This window comes from Pristiophorus japonicus, unplaced genomic scaffold (genome assembly GCF_044704955.1).
Source record: "Pristiophorus japonicus isolate sPriJap1 unplaced genomic scaffold, sPriJap1.hap1 HAP1_SCAFFOLD_821, whole genome shotgun sequence".
NCBI lineage: Eukaryota > Metazoa > Chordata > Chondrichthyes > Pristiophoridae > Pristiophorus > Pristiophorus japonicus.
Window position 1 is genome coordinate 175,001 of NW_027254742.1, and position 10,000 is coordinate 185,000.

The window sequence follows — 10,000 nt, forward strand, 5'->3', positions numbered from 1 at the left end:
GGCTGGCGGCATGAAGCTGCTTGAGCGACAATGGTCTGCTGCGTCATTGGGGGTGCATCTTGTAACCTGTGCCGGGCAGCCAGGGATGCTGAATGGCGGAGCGGCCTGCAAGCCGAGCGCCTTTCTTCGGAAGCGGGCTTGATCGGCCAGCCGGCGGGTGGAAAACTTCGGTCGGCCAGTTCTGGCTGTCTGATGCGGCCGGGGCCGAAATGCGGATCTCTCCGCCGTCCCGTGTCGGACCGCTGTCGGCCATACCTCGTTGGAAAGCGGCGGCGACCCCGCAGGCGGCGGTGTCAGCCCGCTCCCGCATGGACGAGGCACGGCGTCGCTAGGCCGCTTGGCCCGCCGGGCAACCGGCATCCGCTGCAGTCTTTGGGCAGTAACATGACGACGCAACGTGGCAACTGGCGCGGGTAAAGAGCGTCCGCTGCGGCCGGACGGGTCGCACCGGAGGCCAGCGACGGCGTGCGGCCGGCTCTTTGGCCGGCGGAGGTGCAGCCGTTGGCTGGAGACCGCTTTCCGACGGCTATCTCCGCTGGTGGGCCAGCTGTGCTCGTCGGGTGCGCGGCGCGGGGAAGAGGAAGGCAAGCGGCATCGAACGCTACCACATTCCTGCGGGCCGACCCGAAGCCGAGCGCGCTGGAAGTCCGCGAAATGCAACCGGAGAAGAAAGTCTGAATGTGGCAACTGATGAACTGAAAATTGTCGGCGGCAAATGGTTAACCAAATGGGTTGAAGGTGGCAAACCATTAACCGAAAACTCTGGCAAATGGTTAACCGGCGTGTTAAGATGGTATCTTTAATAAAAGACGGAAATGACGAAGCCAACATAGCCAAACGAAGGCGGGGACGTTAGTGTGGCAGAAGGGCATGTCTTTAAGCCGTCGGGCGAATGTCCCTGCCAGTTGGAATCTTTTCGGGAAAAAGGGTGAAAAAATCGGAAAGGCCTAGCCGTCCGCCGTGGGGTGCGTTCGCTCGGGCTCGGCCAGCCGCGTCGATGGGTGCCGGAACGGTGCGGCTGCGCTCCGGGAGTGCGGAGATACGGCCTGTCAAGTTTCGTCCCGGAAGTCTGGATGGAGCTAAATCCGAAGCCGTTTGCGGGAAATTAGTTCCAGGGCTCGGCGACCGAAGTCAAATCCGTCCCGCCAACTTGACACTTGTCATTTCTGTCCTTGGGGGTTGGCGGGGTACCTGCACAGAGGTAGGAGGTGGCTGATCGAGAATTGGTGAGTTTTCCAAAGTCACGTCTCGAGCCTCCAGGTCTGCAGAGACCGACCAGGGCTGCCGCCCAACCGACTATTCACCCTTTTTGGGCGGGAATTTTTTCCATTTTTGTCCATTTTTCGGGTTTTTGGTCGGGCTTCAAAAACGGCAGCCCGAGGCCTGGCAGAGGCCGGGGCATGTCCCCGGTCGCGCCAGGCGGCTCGCGCGACCCGATTAGGCCCCGAAAGGAGTCGGGAAATCGGCAGACCTGCCCGAGTTCAGCCCGGGGGAGGCGGGGGGCAGGTCGGTTCGGCTCAAATCATTAACCAAAGCCGAGACTTGGTCTCGCTGGCGCAACCGAAGTGCCAGGCTGGATAACTCATTAACCAGAAGGCGGCTGGAGGCAGGCAGGGCTGATGGCTGAGGCCGGGTGGAGGCCACCCGCGGCCGGGAAAGTCAAAAGTCCCGTTGTGTGGAAGTCTATGAGGTCAGATTCGGCCGCCTTACCGGGCCTGCGGTTGATGGTTTCCCGCTTGGGCAAGCGAGTCGGCCCGGCAAAGTGGCCACTTGCATTTTCTGGCAAGTGTCTGCGAACAACGTTAATGAGTTGAACCTCGGCAATTGCCGGAAGTCCCGATGAAGAAATGAAAATGCCCCTTTTGCGGGGATTTGGATGCTCATGGCCGGCAGCAGGTGGCCCGACGCCCCGCCAACTTGACACTTGTCATTTCTGTCCTTGGGGGTTGGCGGGGTATCTGCACAGAGGTAGGAGGTGGCAGAATCGAGACTTGGTGAGTTTTCCAAACAAACGTCTCGAGCCTCCAGGTCTGCAGAGACCGACCAGGGCTGCCGCCCAACCGACTATTCACCCTTTTTGGGCGGGAATTTATTCCCTTTTTGCCCATTTTTCGGGTTTTTGGTCGGGCTTCAAAAGCGGCTGCCCGAGGCCTGGCAGGTGCCGGGGCATGGTCCCCGATCGCGCCAGGCGGCTCGCGCGACGCGATTAGGCCCCGAAAGGAGTCGGGAAATCGGCAGACCTGCCCGAGTTCAGCCCGCGGGGGCGGGGGGTAGGTCGGTTCGGCTCAAATCATTAACCAAAGCCGAGACTTGGTCTCGCTGGCGCAACCGAAGTGCCAGGCTGGATAACTCATTAACCAGAAGGCGGCTGGAGGCAGGCAGGGCTGATGGCTGAGGCCGGGTGGAGGCCACCCGCGGCCGGGAAAGTCAAAAGTCCCGTTGTGTGGAAGTCTATGAGGTCAGATTCGGCCGCCTTACCGGGCCTTCGGTTGATGGTTTCCCGCTTGGGCAAGCGAGTCGGCCCGGCAAAGTGGCCACTTGCATTTTCTGGCAAGTGTCTGCGAACAACGTTAATGAGTTGAACCTTGGAAATTGCCGGAAGTCCCGATGAAGAAATGAAAATGCCCCTTTTGCGGGGATTTGGATGCTCATGGCCGGCAGCAGGTGGCCCGACGCCCCGCCAACTTGACACTTGTCATTTCTGTCCTTGGGGGTTGGCGGGGTATCTGCACAGAGGTAGGAGGTGGCAGAATCGAGACTTGGTGAGTTTTCCAAACAAACGTCTCGAGCCTCCAGGTCTGCAGAGACCGACCAGGGCTGCCGCCCAACCGACTATTCACCCTTTTTGGGCGGGAATTTTTTCCATTTTTGTCCATTTTTCGGGTTTTTGGTCGGGCTTCAAAAACGGCAGCCCGAGGCCTGGCAGAGGCCGGGGCATGTCCCCGGTCGCGCCAGGCGGCTCGCGCGACCCGATTAGGCCCCGAAAGGAGTCGGGAAATCGGCAGACCTGCCCGAGTTCAGCCCGGGGGAGGCGGGGGGCAGGTCGGTTCGGCTCAAATCATTAACCAAAGCCGAGACTTGGTCTCGCTGGCGCAACCGAAGTGCCAGGCTGGATAACTCATTAACCAGAAGGCGGCTGGAGGCAGGCAGGGCTGATGGCTGAGGCCGGGTGGAGGCCACCCGCGGCCGGGAAAGTCAAAAGTCCCGTTGTGTGGAAGTCTATGAGGTCAGATTCGGCCGCCTTACCGGGCCTTCGGTTGATGGTTTCCCGCTTGGGCAAGCGAGTCGGCCCGGCAAAGTGGCCACTTGCATTTTCTGGCAAGTGTCTGCGAACAACGTTAATGAGTTGAACCTCGGAAATTGCCGGAAGTCCCGATGAAGAAATGAAAATGCCCCTTTTGCGGGGATTTGGATGCTCATGGCCGGCAGCAGGTGGCCCGACGCCCCGCCAACTTGACACTTGTCATTTCTGTCCTTGGGGGTTGGCGGGGTATCTGCACAGAGGTAGGAGGTGGCAGAATCGAGACTTGGTGAGTTTTCCAAACAAACGTCTCGAGCCTCCAGGTCTGCAGAGACCGACCAGGGCTGCCGCCCAACCGACTATTCACCCTTTTTGGGCGGGAATTTATTCCCTTTTTGCCCATTTTTCGGGTTTTGGTCGGGCTTCAAAAGCGGCTGCCCGAGGCCTGGCAGAGGCCGGGGCATGGTCCCCGATCGCGCCAGGCGGCTCGCGCGACCCGATTAGGCCCCGAAAGGAGTCGGGAAATCGGCAGACCTGCCCGAGTTCAGCCCGGGGGGGGCGGGGGGCAGGTCGGTTCGGCTCAAATCATTAACCAAAGCCGAGACTTGGTCTCGCTGGCGCAACCGAAGTGCCAGGCTGGATAACTCATTAACCAGAAGGCGGCTGGAGGCAGGCAGGGCTGATGGCTGAGGCCGGGTGGAGGCCACCCGCGGCCGGGAAAGTCAAAAGTCCCGTGTGTGGAAGTCTATGAGGTCAGATTCGGCCGCCTTACCGGGCCTTCGGTTGATGGTTTCCCGCTTGGGCAAGCGAGTCGGCCCGGCAAAGTGGCCACTTGCATTTTCTGGCAAGTGTCTGCGAACAACGTTAATGAGTTGAACCTTGGAAATTGCCGGAAGTCCCGATGAAGAAATGAAAATGCCCCTTTTGCGGGGATTTGGATGCTCATGGCCGGCAGCAGGTGGCCCGACGCCCCGCCAACTTGACACTTGTCATTTCTGTCCTTGGGGGTTGGCGGGGTATCTGCACAGAGGTAGGAGGTGGCAGAATCGAGACTTGGTGAGTTTTCCAAACAAACGTCTCGAGCCTCCAGGTCTGCAGAGACCGACCAGGGCTGCCGCCCAACCGACTATTCACCCTTTTTGGGCGGGAATTTATTCCCTTTTTGCCCATTTTTCGGGTTTTTGGTCGGGCTTCAAAAGCGGCTGCCCGAGGCCTGGCAGAGGCCGGGGCATGGGCCCCGATCGCGCCAGGCGGCTCGCGCGACCCGATTAGGCCCCGAAAGGAGTCGGGAAATCGGCAGACCTTGCCGAGTTCAGCCCGCGGTGGCGGGGGGCAGGTCGGTTCGGCTCAAATCATTAACCAAAGCCGAGACTTGGTCTCGCTGGCGCAACCGAAGTGCCAGGCTGGATAACTCATTAACCAGAAGGCGGCTGGAGGCAGGCAGGGCTGATGGCTGAGGCCGGGTGGAGGCCACCCGCGGCCGGGAAAGTCAAAAGTCCCGTTGTGTGGAAGTCTATGAGGTCAGATTCGGCCGCCTTACCGGGCCTTCGGTTGATGGTTTCCCGCTTGGGCAAGCGAGTCGGCCCGGCAAAGTGGCCACTTGCATTTTCTGGCAAGTGTCTGCGAACAACGTTAATGAGTTGAACCTCGGCAATTGTCGGAAGTCCCGATGAAGAAATGAAAATGCCCCTTTTGCGGGGATTTGGATGCTCATGGCCGGCAGCAGGTGGCCCGACGCCCCGCCAACTTGACACTTGTCATTTCTGTCCTTGGGGGTTGGCGGGGTATCTGCACAGAGGTAGGAGGTGGCAGAATCGAGACTTGGTGAGTTTTCCAAACAAACGTCTCGAGCCTCCAGGTCTGCAGAGACCGACCAGGGCTGCCGCCCAACCGACTATTCACCCTTTTTGGGCGGGAATTTATTCCCTTTTTGCCCATTTTTCGGGTTTTTGGTCGGGCTTCAAAAGCGGCTGCCCGAGGCCTGGCAGAGGCCGGGGCATGGTCCCCGATCGCGCCAGGCGGCTCGCGCGACCCGATTAGGCCCCGAAAGGAGTCGGGAAATCGGCAGACCTGCCCGAGTTCAGCCCGGGGGGGCGGGGGGCAGGTCGGTTCGGCTCAAATCATTAACCAAAGCCGAGACTTGGTCTCGCTGGCGCAACCGAAGTGCCAGGCTGGATAACTCATTAACCAGAAGGCGGCTGGAGGCAGGCAGGGCTGATGGCTGAGGCCGGGTGGAGGCCACCCGCGGCCGGGAAAGTCAAAAGTCCGTTGTGTGGAAGTCTATGAGGTCAGATTCGGCCGCCTTACCGGGCCTTCGGTTGATGGTTTCCCGCTTGGGCAAGCGAGTCGGCCCGGCAAAGTGGCCACTTGCATTTTCTGGCAAGTGTCTGCGAACAACGTTAATGAGTTGAACCTTGGAAATTGCCGGAAGTCCCGATGAAGAAATGAAAATGCCCCTTTTGCGGGGATTTGGATGCTCATGGCCGGCAGCAGGTGGCCCGACGCCCCGCCAACTTGACACTTGTCATTTCTGTCCTTGGGGGTTGGCGGGGTATCTGCACAGAGGTAGGAGGTGGCAGAATCGAGACTTGGTGAGTTTTCCAAACAAACGTCTCGAGCCTCCAGGTCTGCAGAGACCGACCAGGGCTGCCGCCCAACCGACTATTCACCCTTTTTGGGCGGGAATTTATTCCCTTTTTGCCCATTTTTCGGGTTTTTGGTCGGGCTTCAAAAGCGGCTGCCCGAGGCCTGGCAGAGGCCGGGGCATGGGCCCCGATCGCGCCAGGCGGGGCTCGCGCGACCCGATTAGGCCCCGAAAGGAGTCGGGAAATCGGCAGACCTTGCCGAGTTCAGCCCGCGGTGGCGGGGGGCAGGTCGGTTCGGCTCAAATCATTAACCAAAGCCGAGACTTGGTCTCGCTGGCGCAACCGAAGTGCCAGGCTGGATAACTCATTAACCAGAAGGCGGCTGGAGGCAGGCAGGGCTGATGGCTGAGGCCGGGTGGAGGCCACCCGCGGCCGGGAAAGTCAAAAGTCCCGTTGTGTGGAAGTCTATGAGGTCAGATTCGGCCGCCTTACCGGGCCTTCGGTTGATGGTTTCCCGCTTGGGCAAGCGAGTCGGCCCGGCATAGTGGCCACTTGCATTTTCTGGCAAGTGTCTGCGAACAACGTTAATGAGTTGAACCTCGGAAATTGCCGGAAGTCCCGATGAAGAAATGAAAATGCCCCTTTTGCGGGGATTTGGATGCTCATGGCCGGCAGCAGGTGGCCCGACGCCCCGCCAACTTGACACTTGTCATTTCTGTCCTTGGGGGTTGGCGGGGTATCTGCACAGAGGTAGGAGGTGGCAGAATCGAGACTTGGTGAGTTTTCCAAACAAACGTCTCGAGCCTCCAGGTCTGCAGAGACCGACCAGGGCTGCCGCCCAACCGACTATTCACCCTTTTTGGGCGGGAATTTATTCCCTTTTTGCCCATTTTTCGGGTTTTTGGTCGGGCTTCAAAAGCGGCTGCCCGAGGCCTGGCAGAGGCCGGGGCATGGTCCCCGATCGCGCCAGGCGGCTCGCGCGACCCGATTAGGCCCCGAAAGGAGTCGGGAAATCGGCAGACCTGCCCGAGTTCAGCCCGGGGGGGGCGGGGGGCAGGTCGGTTCGGCTCAAATCATTAACCAAAGCCGAGACTTGGTCTCGCTGGCGCAACCGAAGTGCCAGGCTGGATAACTCATTAACCAGAAGGCGGCTGGAGGCAGGCAGGGCTGATGGCTGAGGCCGGGTGGAGGCCACCCGCGGCCGGGAAAGTCAAAAGTCCCGTTGTGTGGAAGTCTATGAGGTCAGATTCGGCCGCCTTACCGGGCCTTCGGTTGATGGTTTCCCGCTTGGGCAAGCGAGTCGGCCCGGCAAAGTGGCCACTTGCATTTTCTGGCAAGTGTCTGCGAACAACGTTAATGAGTTGAACCTTGGAAATTGCCGGAAGTCCCGATGAAGAAATGAAAATGCCCCTTTTGCGGGGATTTGGATGCTCATGGCCGGCAGCAGGTGGCCCGACGCCCCGCCAACTTGACACTTGTCATTTCTGTCCTTGGGGGTTGGCGGGGTATCTGCACAGAGGTAGGAGGTGGCAGAATCGAGACTTGGTGAGTTTTCCAAACAAACGTCTCGAGCCTCCAGGTCTGCAGAGACCGACCAGGGCTGCCGCCCAACCGACTATTCACCCTTTTTGGGCGGGAATTTATTCCCTTTTTGCCCATTTTTCGGGTTTTTGGTCGGGCTTCAAAAGCGGCTGCCCGAGGCCTGGCAGAGGCCGGGGCATGGGCCCCGATCGCGCCAGGCGGCTCGCGCGACCCGATTAGGCCCCGAAAGGAGTCGGGAAATCGGCAGACCTTGCCGAGTTCAGCCCGCGGTGGCGGGGGGCAGGTCGGTTCGGCTCAAATCATTAACCAAAGCCGAGACTTGGTCTCGCTGGCGCAACCGAAGTGCCAGGCTGGATAACTCATTAACCAGAAGGCGGCTGGAGGCAGGCAGGGCTGATGGCTGAGGCCGGGTGGAGGCCACCCGCGGCCGGGAAAGTCAAAAGTCCCGTTGTGTGGAAGTCTATGAGGTCAGATTCGGCCGCCTTACCGGGCCTTCGGTTGATGGTTTCCCGCTTGGGCAAGCGAGTCGGCCCGGCAAAGTGGCCACTTGCATTTTCTGGCAAGTGTCTGCGAACAACGTTAATGAGTTGAACCTCGGCAATTGTCGGAAGTCCCGATGAAGAAATGAAAATGCCCCTTTTGCGGGGATTTGGATGCTCATGGCCGGCAGCAGGTGGCCCGACGCCCCGCCAACTTGACACTTGTCATTTCTGTCCTTGGGGGTTGGCGGGGTATCTGCACAGAGGTAGGAGGTGGCAGAATCGAGACTTGGTGAGTTTTCCAAACAAACGTCTCGAGCCTCCAGGTCTGCAGAGACCGACCAGGGCTGCCGCCCAACCGACTATTCACCCTTTTTGGGCGGGAATTTATTCCCTTTTTGCCCATTTTTCGGGTTTTTGGTCGGGCTTCAAAAGCGGCTGCCCGAGGCCTGGCAGAGGCCGGGGCATGGTCCCCGATCGCGCCAGGCGGCTCGCGCGACCCGATTAGGCCCCGAAAGGAGTCGGGAAATCGGCAGACCTGCCCGAGTTCAGCCCGGGGGGGGCGGGGGGCAGGTCGGTTCGGCTCAAATCATTAACCAAAGCCGAGACTTGGTCTCGCTGGCGCAACCGAAGTGCCAGGCTGGATAACTCATTAACCAGAAGGCGGCTGGAGGCAGGCAGGGCTGATGGCTGAGGCCGGGTGGAGGCCACCCGCGGCCGGGAAAGTCAAAAGTCCCGTTGTGTGGAAGTCTATGAGGTCAGATTCGGCCGCCTTACCGGGCCTTCGGTTGATGGTTTCCCGCTTGGGCAAGCGAGTCGGCCCGGCAAAGTGGCCACTTGCATTTTCTGGCAAGTGTCTGCGAACAACGTTAATGAGTTGAACCTTGGAAATTGCCGGAAGTCCCGATGAAGAAATGAAAATGCCCCTTTTGCGGGGATTTGGATGCTCATGGCCGGCAGCAGGTGGCCCGACGCCCCGCCAACTTGACACTTGTCATTTCTGTCCTTGGGGGTTGGCGGGGTATCTGCACAGAGGTAGGAGGTGGCAGAATCGAGACTTGGTGAGTTTTCCAAACAAACGTCTCGAGCCTCCAGGTCTGCAGAGACCGACCAGGGCTGCCGCCCAACCGACTATTCACCCTTTTTGGGCGGGAATTTATTCCCTTTTTGCCCATTTTTCGGGTTTTTGGTCGGGCTTCAAAAGCGGCTGCCCGAGGCCTGGCAGAGGCCGGGGCATGGGCCCCGATCGCGCCAGGCGGCTCGCGCGACCCGATTAGGCCCCGAAAGGAGTCGGGAAATCGGCAGACCTTGCCGAGTTCAGCCCGCGGTGGCGGGGGGCAGGTCGGTTCGGCTCAAATCATTAACCAAAGCCGAGACTTGGTCTCGCTGGCGCAACCGAAGTGCCAGGCTGGATAACTCATTAACCAGAAGGCGGCTGGAGGCAGGCAGGGCTGATGGCTGAGGCCGGGTGGAGGCCACCCGCGGCCGGGAAAGTCAAAAGTCCCGTTGTGTGGAAGTCTATGAGGTCAGATTCGGCCGCCTTACCGGGCCTTCGGTTGATGGTTTCCCGCTTGGGCAAGCGAGTCGGCCCGGCAAAGTGGCCACTTGCATTTTCTGGCAAGTGTCTGCGAACAACGTTAATGAGTTGAACCTTGGAAATTGCCGGAAGTCCCGATGAAGAAATGAAAATGCCCCTTTTGCGGGGATTTGGATGCTCATGGCCGGCAGCAGGTGGCCCGACGCCCCGCCAACTTGACACTTGTCATTTCTGTCCTTGGGGGTTGGCGGGGTGCCCGGAGATTTTCGGGAACACGATTTTCAGAACATTTTTACGACAGCGGGTACACTTTGAAAGCGCCCGAAAAGTGATGCTTTGCTGAAAGGTGCTCAATCTCAGGAAAGAGACCTTTGAAAAGAGCACTTGGAAAGTCACAAAATGACCGGTGTGCGAGACTTGGAACAATTTTGACAAAGTCTTTTGTTGTACTTTTCAAACTCTTTGGTGTTTTGCTGAAATCGTACTCTGGGAGCCAGCAGCCCCGCTTGTACCCGTGCCCGGCTCTCAGGACAGACTAGTTTCCAACGGCCCTCCGTCTTTGCGCAACAAAGGACGCTGTCTGTCACAGATGCAAGCCCCTGGGTGAGGGAAATCT